The 15,451-nt window shown below is 43.6% G+C and overlaps 1 long non-coding RNA gene and 1 pseudogene across 3 annotated transcripts in view; both read left to right on the forward strand.

Moving 5' to 3' along the window:
* Positions 1–461: 461 nt before the first annotated feature.
* Positions 462–15,451, forward strand: part of LOC123569064 (uncharacterized) — a 104,252-nt gene continuing 89,262 nt past the window's right edge. For all 3 annotated transcript variants that reach the window (XR_010581671.2, XR_010581670.2, XR_012424954.1), the window contains exon 1: positions 462–573. This is a non-coding gene — a long non-coding RNA (uncharacterized lncRNA). The remainder of the gene's footprint in view (positions 574–15,451) is intronic.
* Positions 13,381–13,733, forward strand: LOC123569065 (metallothionein-1G pseudogene; annotated as a pseudogene).

The raw sequence follows: 15,451 nt of genomic DNA on the forward strand, positions 1-15,451 counted from the left end.
TTCATCTGCCCGAGACACACGTTAAAGAGATTTCATGATTGTTCTTTCTTCCTTTCCCTCCTCGTCTGGCTCCTGGCTGCCCTTTGACCCGGCGCCTCTCGCTGGGTCTATTCCTTCTCCCCGCGGTGCCTTGTGCCGGCCGCGCCCTCTCGCCGCGGGCCACAGCGGGCAGGAGCCGGGGCAGGAGCCGGGGCAGGAGCCGGGGCAGGAGCCGGGCAGGAGCCGGGACAGGAACCGGGGCAGGAGGGACAAGAACCAAGGCAGGAGCCGGGACAGGAACCGGGGCAGGAGCCGGGCAGGAACCGGGGCAGGAGGGACAAAAACCAAGGCAGGAGCCGGGACAGGAACCGGGGCAGGAGCCGGGCAGGAACCGGGAGCCCGCAGGAACCAGGTGTCCGCGCGCCGCCCCGCCCCGCCCCGCCGCGGGAGAGGCCGCCGGGAGCCGGGGCCGCCCAGAGCCGGAGCCGCAGCCGCAGCCGCCGCGCAGGCAGGGCCGGGCCGGGCCGGGTGCGCGGGCACAAAGGGGCCGCTGCACATGGCAGGCAGGCGAGCAGATGCCAGCAGACAGCTTTTGTGAGTCCCTTCATGTTAATTAACTTTTGTGAGAACGTTCATGTTAATTGACTTTGCTGAGCTTTCCCCAGACTTGAAAGCTCTGGAGTGGTTTGTGTTTGTAAAATGCTTTGACTCCGGGGAGAGCCGCTTCAAGGGGGAAAAAAGAAGAAACAAAAAGAAAGAAAGGGAAAATTTTTAAGTGGGGCTTTGCTTACCAGCAAATGTCTTCCCCTTGGCTCCGTCTCCCCCTCCCCCACAAGCAGGGACTCAACCATCGGAGAGAAGTTTAATGGCCTTTTTCTTACCCTAAAACATAAACCCGAAGCAGACCTCCCCGTGGCAGTGGGGGCCCGGCGGGCCGCCTCGGGGACGGGACAGGTGTGTGCAAGCAGGGCCGCCTGCGTTTCCAAGGAAGAAGTCAAAGTGTGGAGGGCCCTGGACTAATGTACTCCTAGTTTAGAGAAATGGGGACATGGAGCTAGATTTGTGAGGGCCAGTTCTGCTGGGTAACAAATGTGCTCACCCGCAGAGCCTCAGGCCCCCAGGGTGAGATGCAGGGGTGGGCCTGCTGCTGCCAGACCTTCTTCCTGGGACAGGACCGGTTGTTAAAGTTTAACCGAGGCCAAGTAAAAAGAGACAGTGCTGGAAGGTGAAAGATCTAGCCAGACACTCAGCTGTTTATTAATATAAACGCGGCACAGCATCAAACCACTGACTTACCTCTTCTTCCCCCCAACATCTTATTATTTTGAACAAACGGAAAAAGTTGAAAGAATTATGCAGTTAATACCCATATACCCACCACCTACTTTCTGTAATTAATATTTTGCTATATTTGCTTTTATCAGGCGTATGACCACCTTTTACCTGCCCCCCTTTTACCTGTCCACCAAGTCGTCTTCTTTTTAAGAATTTCAAGTTGCCAACATCAGTATTCTTCAGTCATAAACACTTCAGCATGTTAGTTATCTAACCCTAGTTAGACAGCTAGAGTTCCATCTTCGTTTATCACTCGTGGATTTTTAAGGTAAAGCGCACGTACAGTAGAATGCGTGAATAAGCGGAACTTTGATGAGTTTTCACAATGCATGCAGTTTGCTTTTTCTTTTTACTTTTAATTTGAAGTAATTTTGTACTTGCCAAAAAGTTGCAAGCACAGTCCACAGATCCCTTGTTTGCTCTTTACCCAGATTCCCACTTTTTTAACAAGTTGCAAGGAAGTCGCATACGTTATATACCTTTATTTCTTAATAATTCTGCATTTTCTAAGGACAAGGCTGTTCTCTGATTTGGAAAATTTGATTTTGATATAACCGTTTTATTTAAACTTCTGTCCATGTTCCAATTTTGGACAACTGCCCCAGTAATTTTCTTTACTACATTTTCCTCCAATACAAGTTCCAGTCCTTTGCAAACTATAGTTTCAGCTTTACTAAATCTCTTTCATCTTGTTTAATGCTTTTGGCTTAAATCCTACTTTGTCTTAAATTATCATAACAATCCCTGAATTCTTATTTTTTCTATTAGCCTGGTAAATTTTTGTTTTTATTCCTTATTTTTTACTCGTTTTGAATCACTGTGTTTCAGGTGTGTCTTTTGATCACAACATAGACTTTGGTTTTGCTGTATGAGCCAATTGTTTTGTTTTGTTGAGACAGAGTCTCGCTCTGTTGCCCAGGCTGAAGTGCAGTGGCGTCACATAAAATTTTGCCTCCCGGGTTCAAGCGATTCTTGGGCCTCAGCCTCCTGAGTAGCTGGGATTGCAGGCGTGTGCCACCACGCCCAGCTAATTTTTGTATTTTTAGTGGAGACAGGGTTTCAACATGTTGACTAGGCTGGTCTCGAACTCCTGACTTCAAGTGATCCATCTACTTCGGCCTCCCAAAGTGTTGGGATTACAGGCATGAGCCACTGCCCCTGGCCCTATATGAACCAATATGAGAATCTTATCATAATAGGTCAATTAAGTCTATGCACATTTAATATGACATGTTTAATCTCGACTCTATCATATCACTTCATGTTATAGTTTGGTGTATGTTTTATACTATTTATTGTGCTTCTTTATTTAGTATGTCATTCATATTAATTTTTTTTGAGACAGAGTCTTGCTCTGTTGCCCAGGCTGGAGTGTATTGGTGCCATCTCAGCTCACTGCAACCTCTGCCTCCTGGGTTCAAGTGATTCTCCTGCCTCAGCCTCCCAAGTAACTGGGACTACAGGTACACACCACCACAGCCGGCTAATTTTTTTTTTTTGAATTTTTAGTAGAGACGGGGTTTCAGTATGTTGGCCAGGCCGGTCTTGAACTCCTGACCTCAGGTGATCCAGCTGCCTCGGCCTCCCAAAGTGCTGGGATTAGAGGCGTGAGCCACCACGCCCAGCCATTAAGGTTAATTTTTAAAGTTTCTTTTGGTATTTAAGAATATTTTTGTTCTACGTTATTACCTTTGTATTCATATATTTTATGTTATGGTTTCCCTAACTCCTTTTTTTTCTTTAATCTTTTATGATCTAACCTGTCAGTGGTGTCTTCTGATTCCCATATATTACAACTGGCAGTGATCTTATTCAGCCCTCCCTGTCCTCCGGTTCCTGTCTCCTCCCACTTTTACTGGTATTCTTCCTCTCTGCCAGAACGTATCATTATATATTTTCCACCCGTGTTCTCTCCCTTGTTTTACTCCTGGCTCTGCAACTAAACATATTAAGTACTCACTCCTGGTTATTTTGCTGAAGTTTCCTCTATGATCACTTAGTTGGATGAAGTCTACTTTCCTGTGTATTCTTCAGGAAGGGCGTTAGCACAGTGTTCCACGGTTAGCTTGGATGGATATTAAATCTGTGACTGGCACTTTCTTTCCTTGAGTCCATGAAAATGCTGCTTCCTTCTTGCCTGACCTTTTGTGTGGCTGTGAGAAGCCCGATGCCCTGCCTGATTTTCTTTCCTGTAAGTAACTGGATCTTTTTGCCTAGAGGCTCTGATGACTTCTTTCCTTTGTCTTTAAAGTCTCATCATTTTACCAGGATATGTCTTAGGGTTAATTGTCTGTTGTCAATTTTCTTATTTACACAGTAGGCTTGCTCTATATGCAGAATGAATATTTTTTTATTTCCAGAAAGTTCTCTTGGAATATAAATTTGAATATTAGCTCTGTTCCAATATTTTGCTTTCCTCTTTAGAGAGCACAGTTATTCATATGTTGGACCTTCTCTGTCTGCCTTCCATTTCAACCACTTTCTCTCTGACCCTTTTACCTTCTTTACCTCATTTTAAATCTCTTGGTCATTTGCCTACTTTTCTACAGTATCCCTTATTAAATTTTTGTTGAATTCTATTTTCCATTGGGACTTATAATTTGTTCTTATAATTTGTTCTGAAATAATTGTCTTTTTCTTTTGATATCTTTTTTGAGATTAGTCAATTTGTATTGTATTTCTTCCTGTTTTATGTCCATTTCTATTCTTGATTTTTTTAAAATTGTGATTCTAACATTTTAAAAAATCCATCTAAATGTATTTGGTTTAGATGTTTAATTGAGTTTGGAGAGTTGTGTAAAGTTTTATTCTACTTTCTGAATTTTTTTTTTGAGGCAGGGTCTTACTCTGTCACCCAGGCTGGAGTGTAGTGGCACAAACATGGCTCACTGCAGCCTCAACCCCCCAGACTCACACAATTCTCCTACTTCAGCCTCCCAAGTAACTGGGACCATAAGTGTGCACCATCATGCCTGGCTAATTTTTTTTTTTTTTTTTTTGAGACAGAGTCTCGCTCTGTCACCCAGGCTGGAGTGCAGTGGCGTGATCTCAGCTGACTGCAAGCTCCGTCTCCCGGGTTCATGCCATTCTCCTGCCTCAGCCTCCTCTAGTAGTTGGGACTACAGGTGCCTGCCACCATGCCTGGCTAATTTTTTGTATTTTTGGTAGAGACAGGGTTTCACCGTGTTAGCCAGGATGGTCTCAATCTCCTGACCTTGTGATTCACCCGCCTTGGCCTCCCAAAGTGCTGGGATTACAGGTGTGAGCCACCGCGCCCAGCCATGCCTGGCTAATTTTTTAAATTTTTTGTAGAGATGGGGGTCTCACTATGTTGCCCAGGATATGAATGGTTTTTTTAGAAAACATTTTCATCAGTCAAACATTACAATTAACACTTTCTGTTTTCTTCTTACATTTGCTTTATAGGAAGTCAGTTTGATTTTTTTCTATTTCTGGGTGTTTTGTCGAGAGTTTTCCTAGTTGAGTGTCGTCTTAAGATAGTTTAACTGAAGTGAAATTTATTTAATAGAAGATATTGTTGGCAGTTGTGGTGGTGATGGTGGTAAAGAAAGGGGACTGATTGATGCAGTCGTCAGCTGGTAAATGTTTAACAGCCAGATCTCCAAGAAAAAGTGGCCTGATTGGTTGCATTTGCTGTGCCACGTGTACTCCCACTACAGCTGATTTTAACCTACCAATGGGGTGTCACCGAACACAGAGCTGGGAAGAGATGATAATAATCAGTCCTCGTGAGCCGTTGTGTTTACCACACGTTTTATTTCTCTTTAATTCGCCCGTCTCACTTCCTTCTCTGTCCTGGCAGCGTCTTCAAGGGCGTGTCCCTTCTCTGGTTCTTTCCCAGCAGCACTGCTTCTTCATGGCCGTGGTTTCCAGTGCCGTTCACTGCAAGCCCCGCTCCTGTAGCTGTGGCTCTCCACTACTATGTCCCAGACGTGTGTTCAGTACTTAGACACTTGCTGTTGGGCTTTTCTGGGGTGAATTTGCCTGTGCTTCATCAGTATCTTCCACGTCCCCGTCTCATTTTTTATGGGCCTCTGAAAGCCCCTTCTCCGTACTCAGCATCCACGGGCTTGTAGTGGTGATGCGACTGTCCTGGGATTTGGTATTTATTTCTCTATTTACAAGTAATGTGAAGATCATGGTATCCTCTGCCTACTAATAATGCTAACGGCATGAGTCATGTGTAGTTTTGGGGGTCTTTTTGTTTTTGTTTTTTTAAGAGCCAGAGTCTCACTCTGTCACCCAGGCTGGAGTACAGTGGTGCAATCATAGCTCACTACAGCCTCGAACTCCTGGGCTCAAGCAATTCTTCCTCAGCCTCCCAAGTAGCTGGGACTAAAGGTGCATGCCACCACACCCAGCTAATTTTCTTTCTTTCTTTTTTTAGAAACAGGGTCTCACTATGTTGCCCACGCTAATCTTGAACCCTTGGCCTCAAGCAATCCTCCCAGCTCAGCCCATGTGTGGTTTTATTGACAGTCATTGGCGATTTTATATTTTGAGGGTGGATGTAGAAGAGAGATTTGGATTTAGGCAGCCACCAGTATCTCCCAGCCATCAAAACTCTCCTAGTTTTACTTTTTACTGTCAAATTCATTGATTGTTTCAGTTTCATGTTGACCCAGGATGGGAGCTTTTCACTTTACTCCACTTCAAGTGAGATCCAGCCCCTTAGTCTAAGTCTGTGTGCCCCGGTGAGTAAAGCATGGTTTTAATATCCAGTCAGATTGATTAATATGGTGAGTGGTAAATGCCATCCCTACGACTCTGGGTCAGTGGGGTTGGTGAATCGATCCAACCAAAACTTCAGGTCAAGTTTCATCCAGCTGCTCCTGCCAGACTGACCTCAACATATACCAACAAAGGCAGTGACAGAAGGAGAGGGAGGGGCATGTGTCAAAATAAGAGCGTTCTGAAGCTGTTTTTAATTTTGGTGCACAATAGAATAGGACAAGTCCTCAATTAAAAGCTATTCCGTGTTCCTGTGGCCTCAGTATTCACAAATGCATTTAATCTTCAATTGTTACTTCATCCCATCCCAAAGTGTCCCACTTATTAAAGACTTATTCATCTTTCTGTTTACCACAGTGCCTAGTAGAGATCCATGAGTAAAGTTGTTGATTTATTAATTTTATTTTACTTTGATTTTATATTGTAAAGCCTTTTTTTTTTTTTTTTTTTTTTGAGAACCAACATGGTAAAATCATTGACTCAGCAACACACACAGGCTACAACTCCACATGCTCATACACTAGGTCATTCATTCAGTCAGTCAACAAACATTTTGAGCAGGAGCTCCAGGGACTGTTTTGAGGAATACGGTAATAAAATGAATCTGGCCGGGTGCGGTGGCTCACACCTGTAATTCCAGCACATTGGGAGGCCGAGGCGGGCGGATCACCTGAGGTTGGGAGTTTCAGACCAGCCTGATCAACATGGAGAAAACCTGTCTCTACTAAAAATACAAAATTAGCTGGGCGTGGTGGTGCATGCCTGTAATCCCAGCTACGCAGGAGGCTGAGGCAGGAAAATCGCTTGAACCCAGGAGGCAGAGGTTGTGGTGAGCCAAGATCGTGCCATTGCCCTCTAGACAGGGCAACAAGAGCGAAACTCCATCAAACAAAAAAAAAAAAAGAGAGAGAAAATGAATCTGACACAGATCCTGCTCTGAGGTAGCTGGAATCTCCGTTCCTTTCTGCCTCCAATTTCTGTTTTAATTCTGTAATCACTTCAGCAATTGAATGAAAATTTGAAAATCCAATTTATTGTTTGCATCTATGTATTTTGTCTATAACTTTAATTTTTTGCTGACATTGAAGCAATTTGTGATTTTTATGTACCACTGCCATCGCTATGGTAAAGCACCTACATTGGATTTCATTTCCATTTTCATTTCTCTGTTTTAACACATCATAGGCACAACCACGGTTTCATAGACCTGGAAAAAAAATTCTGCTTTCTAATTGACTTAAAATGGAACACTTTCCATAGAGTACATAAACACTGATAGAGTTTTGAAGTTCATCTCTTCATTTCTTTTTAAGAATGTATTGTAAACTTTAGTATGTTGTTTCGATGGAAAGAGATAAATACATCTGCAGAAAGACTACAGTATTTTTAAAGACTTTATTCCATTGCCTTCTGGTAATGGAAAAAAAAAATCAGACTTCAAACTCACTAGACCTAGGGTGGTTTGGTTTGGTGAGGTAACATTCCAGATGGAAATTCTGAAACTGAAAGAGAGTAACACAAATCAGATGTTCATCCAAGGGACTGAAGATGTGTGTGTGCATGTAAATACAGCCTCTGGATTATCAACATGTGATTTTCTTACAGCGATTGTCATGCACAGCATGATACAGACTGCTCTCGGTAAGCAACCGGCTTTGAAGCAATCCATCATGCTTGGCTCCGTAGATCTTGTGATCTTGTAATTTTTCTTTACCCGTGATACATTTACCAACATCCCCCTGAATTATACATCCCACTGCAGACTCGTGCTATGTGCCTCCTGCTTCCTTCGCTGGCTGGGTGAGGAAGACCCTGTGTGATTGAAGGGGAGAAACACTTCACTACCCCTCATCTTCAATGTACAGCCAAGGGGCCTTGCTTGGGTGATACAAAAGTTTATAAAGAAACACGATGATTAAAGCTGGGGTGGCTCCACTGGTCATTGAGATTATGGATGACTTTTATTTTTAAAATGTTTCTCTATACTTTTCAATATTTTTTCAGTGCATGTGTGCTACTGTTTCCAAAATTATTTTAAGCACACAATTTTAAACACACACACACACACACATAAAAGCAAATATACCAAAATGATACGGTTATGGGAGTTGGAGTGGCTTTTATATTCTTTATATTTTTATGCATTTTCCAAATACTGTTTTTCTCAAAGAAACAAATTATATACACAAAATAACCTGGGAACTACCAGAAAGAAAGGATTTTCTTCATGGAAGTTAATAAGCATTATGTAGCAGTCTTTAAAATTCTGATCTCGGCTGGGCTCGGTGGCTCATGCCTGTAATCCCAGCACTTTAGGAGGCTGAGGCAGGTGGATCACGAGGTCAGGAGATCGAGACCATCCTGGCTAACAAGGTGAAACCCCGTCTCTACTAAAAAAAATACAAAAAATTAGCCGGCCGTGGTGGTGGGCGCCTGTAGTCCCAGCTACTCGGGAGGCTGAGCAGAAGAATGGCGTGAACCCAGGAGGCAGAGCTTGCAAGCTTGCAGTGAGGTGAAATCGAGCCACTGCACTCCAGCCTGGGTGACAGAGCGAGACTGTCTCAACAACAACAAAAAAAATTCTGATCTCTTAGCATCTAGATTCCCATTGTTTTCACACTCTACTCCGGGTATTGCTTCTTGATATATGTTAACATTTAGTTTGAAATCTTGCAGCTTTCTTGACTGTTTAAGTATTTTCAACATTTCTGACTATTCACTCTGCATCTTTGAGGCTTCTGAAAAGCAAACCTATTTTTCTTTCTCCCCAAAACACATACACACACACACCGCAGCCATACACATATACACGCAAATACACCTCACAGTGGCAAGCTCTGGCTAGCAGAAATATGATTTGTTTTGTTGGTTTGTTTTGCTTTGCTTGTCTATATTTTGAAATTTTCTTCACTGTCACAATATTGTTTCTGTAATAATGAACAGTTTACCTGTTTGTTTGTTTTAACAATAAACTAAACATCCAACATTTGCCTCCCAGGCAAATAAATAAAACACTGTTCTGTATTCTTACCAACACTTGGCATTATCAGAAATTTCCAATTCTGGAAATCCAGTGGGCATATAGTGTTAGCCAGAGTGGTGTTAAGTTGCATTTTCTGATTATTAATGAGACAGCCATCGGTGTTTTTATCTAGCTCTGCATAAAACCTACCTTGTTTTTACATTACAATTTTTAAAAAATAATAAACCTTGATATCTGGTAAGGCAGCTTCTCCAACCTTGGTCTAAATCTACACTATCCAATATGGTGGATACTCTCTACATGTGTTTATTGAGCCCTGGAAGTGCAGAGTGCAGCTAGTTTAAATTGAGGCATGTTGTAAATGGAAAATACACATCAGATTTTGAAAGTTTAGTACCAAAAAAGAATATTTACTGATAATTTTTATATTGATTACATGTTGAAATGATATTTTGAGTGTCCTGGGTTAAGTAAAATATGTTATTAATTACAGTAATTTCCTTTTACTTTTTAAAGTGTACCTACTAGAAAATTTAAAAATGCATAATGGCGCCGGGCGCAGTGGCTCACACCTGTAATCCCAGCACTTTGGGAGGCCGAGGTGGGCAGATCACGAGGTCAGGAGATCAAGACCATCCTGGCTAACACAGTGAAACCCCGTCTGTACTAAAACATACAAAAAATTAGTTGGGGGTGGTGGCAGGCACCTGTACTCTGAGCTACTCGGGAGGCTGAGGCAGGAGAATGGCGTGAACCCGGGAGGCGGAGCTTACAGTGAGCCAAGGTGGTGCCACTGTACTCCAGCCTGGGTGACAGAGCGAGACTCCATCTGAAAAAAAAAAAAATGCATAATGGCTTACATCTTTGGCTCAGGTTGTATTTCTCTTGGACAGTGCTATTCTAGAACAATCTGATTTTTTAATTTCTTCTTAAGTCAAAATTGGTACATTACTTTTTCTCCTACAAAACTTTCCATTTTGTCTAATCTTTCAAATATATTAGCATAAAGTTGTTCATAATAATATATTATGATCTTTTAAAATGTCTATAGCATTTGTAGTGGTGTCTCCCTTTTTACAAAATTTCCAATTTTGGTTATTTGTGGTTTCTCTCTTTTTCTTGATCAGTCATACCAGAAGTTTGTCAATTATTAATATCTTTAAAGAACCAACTTTTGACCTTGTTGGTCCTCATTTTATATGTTTACTTTGTATTTCACTAACTTCTGCTCCTATATTTATTACTTTATTTCTATCCTCTTTATGTTTATTTTGCTGTTTCTTTTTCCAGTTATTGAGATGGAAATTTGAATTGTTGATTTTCAGACTTCTACATCAACAATTTTTCTTTCAACTACTGAGCAAAGTGTTTTAAAATTTCCTCCTGTGATTGTGGGTTTATCTATTTCTTATTTTAGGTGTCAATTTTTGTTTAATATATTGAGGTTATACTATTAGGTACATACAAATTTAAATTTATTTTTATTGTGAATCTAGCCTTATATCATTATGAACTGGCTCTTAAAGAATACATAAGTAATTATGAACAGACTGTTGATAGAAATATGGAGGTAAAAGCCTTTCTGATGTAGTCTCAGACGTAAATGAGGAGTGTTATTGGATGACGGGGGAAAGGCTATCCTTATTTTACAGTGGCAAATAACTTGACTGAATTGTGTTTGTGTCCTAGTGTTTTGTGGAAGGTAGGACTTGCAAGGGATTAACTGGATATTTTGCTGAGGAGATCTCTAAGCAAAGTGATGAAGAAGTGACTTGGTTCTTCCCAGTTGCTTGTAGTAAAATGCAAGAAGAGGGAAATGAATTGAAAAAGGAATTGTTAAGCAAAAAGGAACCAGAGTTTAAAAATTTGGAAAATTCTCAGTCTGTTCATATTACAAAAAATGAGAAAGTGGGTACTGAAGAGAACACTAAGGGTGTGGTGGACCAACCGTTTCATAAAGAGATGAGTGTGGCTGTGTACCATGAACTTAATCAGCCATTTCAACAGAGGCCAAGAATACAGATGGGATTACGCCTGCAGAGACACTGCTAGCTGGGACTGAAGAAAAAAACAGAACATGGGATGGAATGAAGGAAGGCCGTGAATTTGTGCTGTCCTCTAGGAAAAGGGATGAAGGACCCTGAGGCAATTTGGAGGTCCTCTGCCTTGGTTTCAACAGTCCAGACAACCTCCAGCCAAAGACATGGGGGCACGATCTTTGCCTGGCAGAGAAGTTAGGAGTGAAACTTCTGGCCAGGAGAGCTGCTGGGGTAGGACCTTTACCCTAGTGGCTCCAGAAGGCACCAAACCAAGGAGGGCTACTCCCAAGCCTTAAGATTTCATGGAGTTTGCCTTGGAGTTTGGCCTTGCTTGGGACTGGGTCACCCCTTCCTTCTCTGTTTCTTGCTTTTGGAATGGGAATGCCTACCTATGCCTGTCCCACCAATGTATTTTGGAAGCATGCGGCTTCTTTGGTTTCACAGATTTACAGCTGGAGAGGAATTCTGCCCCAGGATGAATCATACCTCGAGTCTCACCGTACCTAATTTAGATGGTATTTAGAAAAGACTTTGGACTTTAGACGTTAGAGTTGTTGCCAGAATGAGTTAAGACTTTGGGGGATGGAATGAATGTACAGATGCTCCTTGACTTAGAACGGGGTTATATCCCAATAAACCCACTGTAAGTAAAAAAGATCATAAGTAAAAATGCATTCAGGACCCTGATAAACCCATGGTAAAGTCAAAAAATCAGAAGATGCTCTTCAACTTACAGTGGGGTTATTGATTTCCTGATAGACCCATCTCAAAATTTAAAAATTGTAAGTTGAACCGTCATATGTTGAGGACCATATGTATTTGGCATATGAGAAGGACATGAATTTTGGGGGCCAGGGGTAGAATGCTATGGACTGAACTTATGTGTCTCCCTAAAATTCATATGTGATGACCCTAGTTTCTGATATGATGAGGAAACGGATGTTCGCTGTTTAGACCACCCAGTCTATGGTATTCTTTTTATATCACCTTGCACTGACTAAGACAGGCATTTATAAAACACAGTTGCTCTGGCACTAAAAGGAACAAATTATATGCAGCAATAAGGGTGGGTGTTAAAAAATGTTGTGCTGAGTGAAAAATGCCAGACCCTCCCCCAACATATCCTCTACATAATTCCATTTCTATGAAGTTCTATAATTGGCAGGGCAAATCTAATGTATGTGATTGAGATCAGATCAATGGCTGCTTTGGGGGTGTGGGGCGGGAGTCACTGGGAAGGGGTACAGGGAAACTTTCTACGGGATGGACGCACTCTGTATCGTCCTCAGGATATTCATTTGTCAAACCCCATGGAACTCTACAATTAAGACCTGTGCATTTCACTGTATGTAAATGAAACCTCAGTAAATGGGATATGTGATATATATGTGTGTGTGTGTATATACACATGTGTGTGTGTGTGTATCTGTTCTTCGCCCTACCCCCTTTCCATTCCTGTCCTACTCTAGGAAGTAGAGAATGCAGTCCCAGAGAAAGGAAGGCAGTCCCAAGGGTGGCCACAAAAGAAGTCCTAGAATGACTGAGAAGGAGAGTGGCGGGCTCCCGTGGGGACGTCTGCAAGAAAATAGTGGCAGAGATGGATGACTTCATGAGGAAGCTGGAGGATGTTCCTTGTGGGAATTTGTACCAGGAGGTTATTAAAAGGTGTGAGAAAGAAAACTAAGGAAAAAGAAAAGAAAAGCAATCATGAACACAGGGGCCAGAGGCAGTAAGGACGGAGGCCTAGTCACAGTGCCCTGCAGTGCTCGTTGGGAGTGATATGTGTGTAGGCAGGATAATGTAAATGCTATATGTTATTTAATCCTACAATTTGTAACATAATTCTATTGAAGGGCTGCTGAGGGAGGGCTCCTTGACCATCATGTGAAGTTAGTAGTTAAAACGGATGAATCAGAAGAGGTCAGGGTGCACACATTACTTACAATCATGAACATGTGAATGCCAGGAAAAAAAATTGCTTAAAAATTATGTGGACTTTAAATTCTATCTACTAGGCCACATTCGTCTTTTCCAGTAACAAAGTTGAACCCTCAAAGGAGGTTCCTAGGGCAGTTTGAAAAGACCCAAAGCTGTTTACTAATGTAGTTTATTAATTGAAGTGGCCCTGGAGTCACACACCACAGGTACCACAATTTGTCATGACATTTGGCCCTCCACGTCCAAGGGTTCCACATACACGGATTCAACAAACCTCAGGTCAAAAGTATTCAAAAAATAAATAATAATAATAATAAGAAGAATGCAACCATATGACACCGTCCAGCTGCCTGACTGCCTCTTTGCCTCTCCCGCGGGAACTCCAGCGTCTCCTTGGCTCGAAATGGGCCCCACGGTTCCAGCACCACTGGCAGCTCCTGCACCTGTGCTGGCTCCTGCAAATGCAAAGAGTGCAAATGCACCTCGTGCAAGAAGAGCTGCTCCTGCTGCCCCGGGGGCTGTGCCAGCTGTGCCCAGGGCTGCATCTGCAAAGGGGCGTCGGAGAAATGCAGCTGCTGTGCCTGGTGTGGGGACAGCCCTGCTCCCAGATGTAAATGAAGCAACATGGGTACAAACCTGGATTTTTTTTTTCATACAACCCTGAGCCATTTGCTACATTCCTTTTTCTATTAAATATGTAAATGACAATAAAACACTTTTGACTTGAAAAAAATAATGCAACAATATGAAGTAATACATATAAAAATACAGTGTTAACAACTATATACATAGCGTTTACATTGTTTTAGGTATAGTCATCTAGAGATGATTTAAAGCATATCGGACAGTGTGTGTGGGCTTTGTGTATGTACTGTGCCACTTTATGGAGGAGACCTGAGCATCTGCTGCTTTTTAGCATCCACAGGGGTCCTGAGACCAATCCCCTGAAGACACTTAAGGTTGGCAATACTCATTTATTTGTTTATTTGGTTTCAGAAGTTCAGACGAAAACCAGGGAAGCAAAAATTATTGAAGGTAGCTCTGAAGCAAGCAAGAGGGAGAAGCCCTTACCTCTCTGCTGTGTGGGGCAGGAGTCCCTCTCCTGAAGCCGTTGGCAAGACTAGACCTTTCTCACACATCCCCCACCGCAGCCTCGTTATCAGCCAGTCTGTTCAATACGGTGTTTCCTCAGTTCTCAGATCTTCTGTTCTGAAACCCACCATCAATTTAATAACAGCTTTGCAGCTGACAAGTCTGCTTTGACCTGAATTGCAAAATGCATCTCAATTTCAGAAATATTAATATGTAGAAAACCACGTATCTCTCCACCAAAGAGTCTGTTACAGGACCCTGGCTTGGGTCTTGTTCCACACCTCCCATCCTGGCCTGTTGGTGGGTATTTTTGTACAGCTGAACAGTGAGTCCATGGTGCATTCCCAGAGCCCCCAACAGCTCAGGCCTTCATGCTCTTGGCTATACCAAGTGTTGGCTGCCCACAGCTCTCAGCTGAATTCCTCTCTATGATTTGCCTTCAGCTCAACACAGCCACTTTCCCGAGTTCATGCCCCTTCCCCAGGACAGCTGCGTCCAGTGGGCGATGGGGCAGGGGTGCGAAAGCCCTGCCTTCTGAGGGCTGTTTCCGCGCCAGACCTGCCCTGGGGCTGGCGAAGGCCTCGTGGAGACTGCCTCGCAGCTCAGCTCCTCTCTGCCTCATCCTGCCTCTTTCTCTTGCTTCCCAGACGTTGATCCTGAGAGCACCTCAATAAACTTCAGGGGCAAATCTCAGAATCAGCCTCCTGAGGTCCCAACTGGGACAAAGTCTCATTTCAGCCTCTTGTCATTCCCTTCATGCCGCAGGCATTTCAGGGGTTCATGACTGACAACCCCGTCCAGTCTCCGTGCAGACATGAACCCCTGACGCCTGGAGCCCTCCCCGACTTCCTAAGGCCCTGAGCTGGTGCTTTTCTGGGCCGGGCCCATCATGAGGCTCCTGACAGATGAGGTGACCATCCCGCTCTGCTGCCGACCTGACATGCGGCTTCTGCAGATTGCTCACGGTCCCTCCGCCTCCAGGTCCTCATCTGTCAAAAGGGAGGATTCAGGAGGAGGACTGTGGTGAGGCGTTAAGCACAGGCCTGGCACATGGCAGGGGCTCACTCCTTTCTCCTGCCTCCCATTCCAGGTCGTGCAGTATCCCAGTCCTCCACCTGACCCGCTCCTGTCTGAACATCCTGCTGCGAGTCAAGGCAAATGGGCTCAGCCACTGTCCCACCCCACCGGGCCTGGAGTGGACTCCCCGTGAGCCTGCAGAGGGGCAGGATGCTGAGCAGCAGGCCACGCGGGAGCGCCGGGGGTCTCCCCCAGCCCCAGGGAAGAGGCGGTTTTATTCAGTGAACCAAGAGGGGATGAAGGGGAGAGCGCAAGC

Source organism: Macaca fascicularis, chromosome 15, assembly GCF_037993035.2.
Source record: "Macaca fascicularis isolate 582-1 chromosome 15, T2T-MFA8v1.1".
Lineage (NCBI taxonomy): Eukaryota > Metazoa > Chordata > Mammalia > Primates > Cercopithecidae > Macaca > Macaca fascicularis.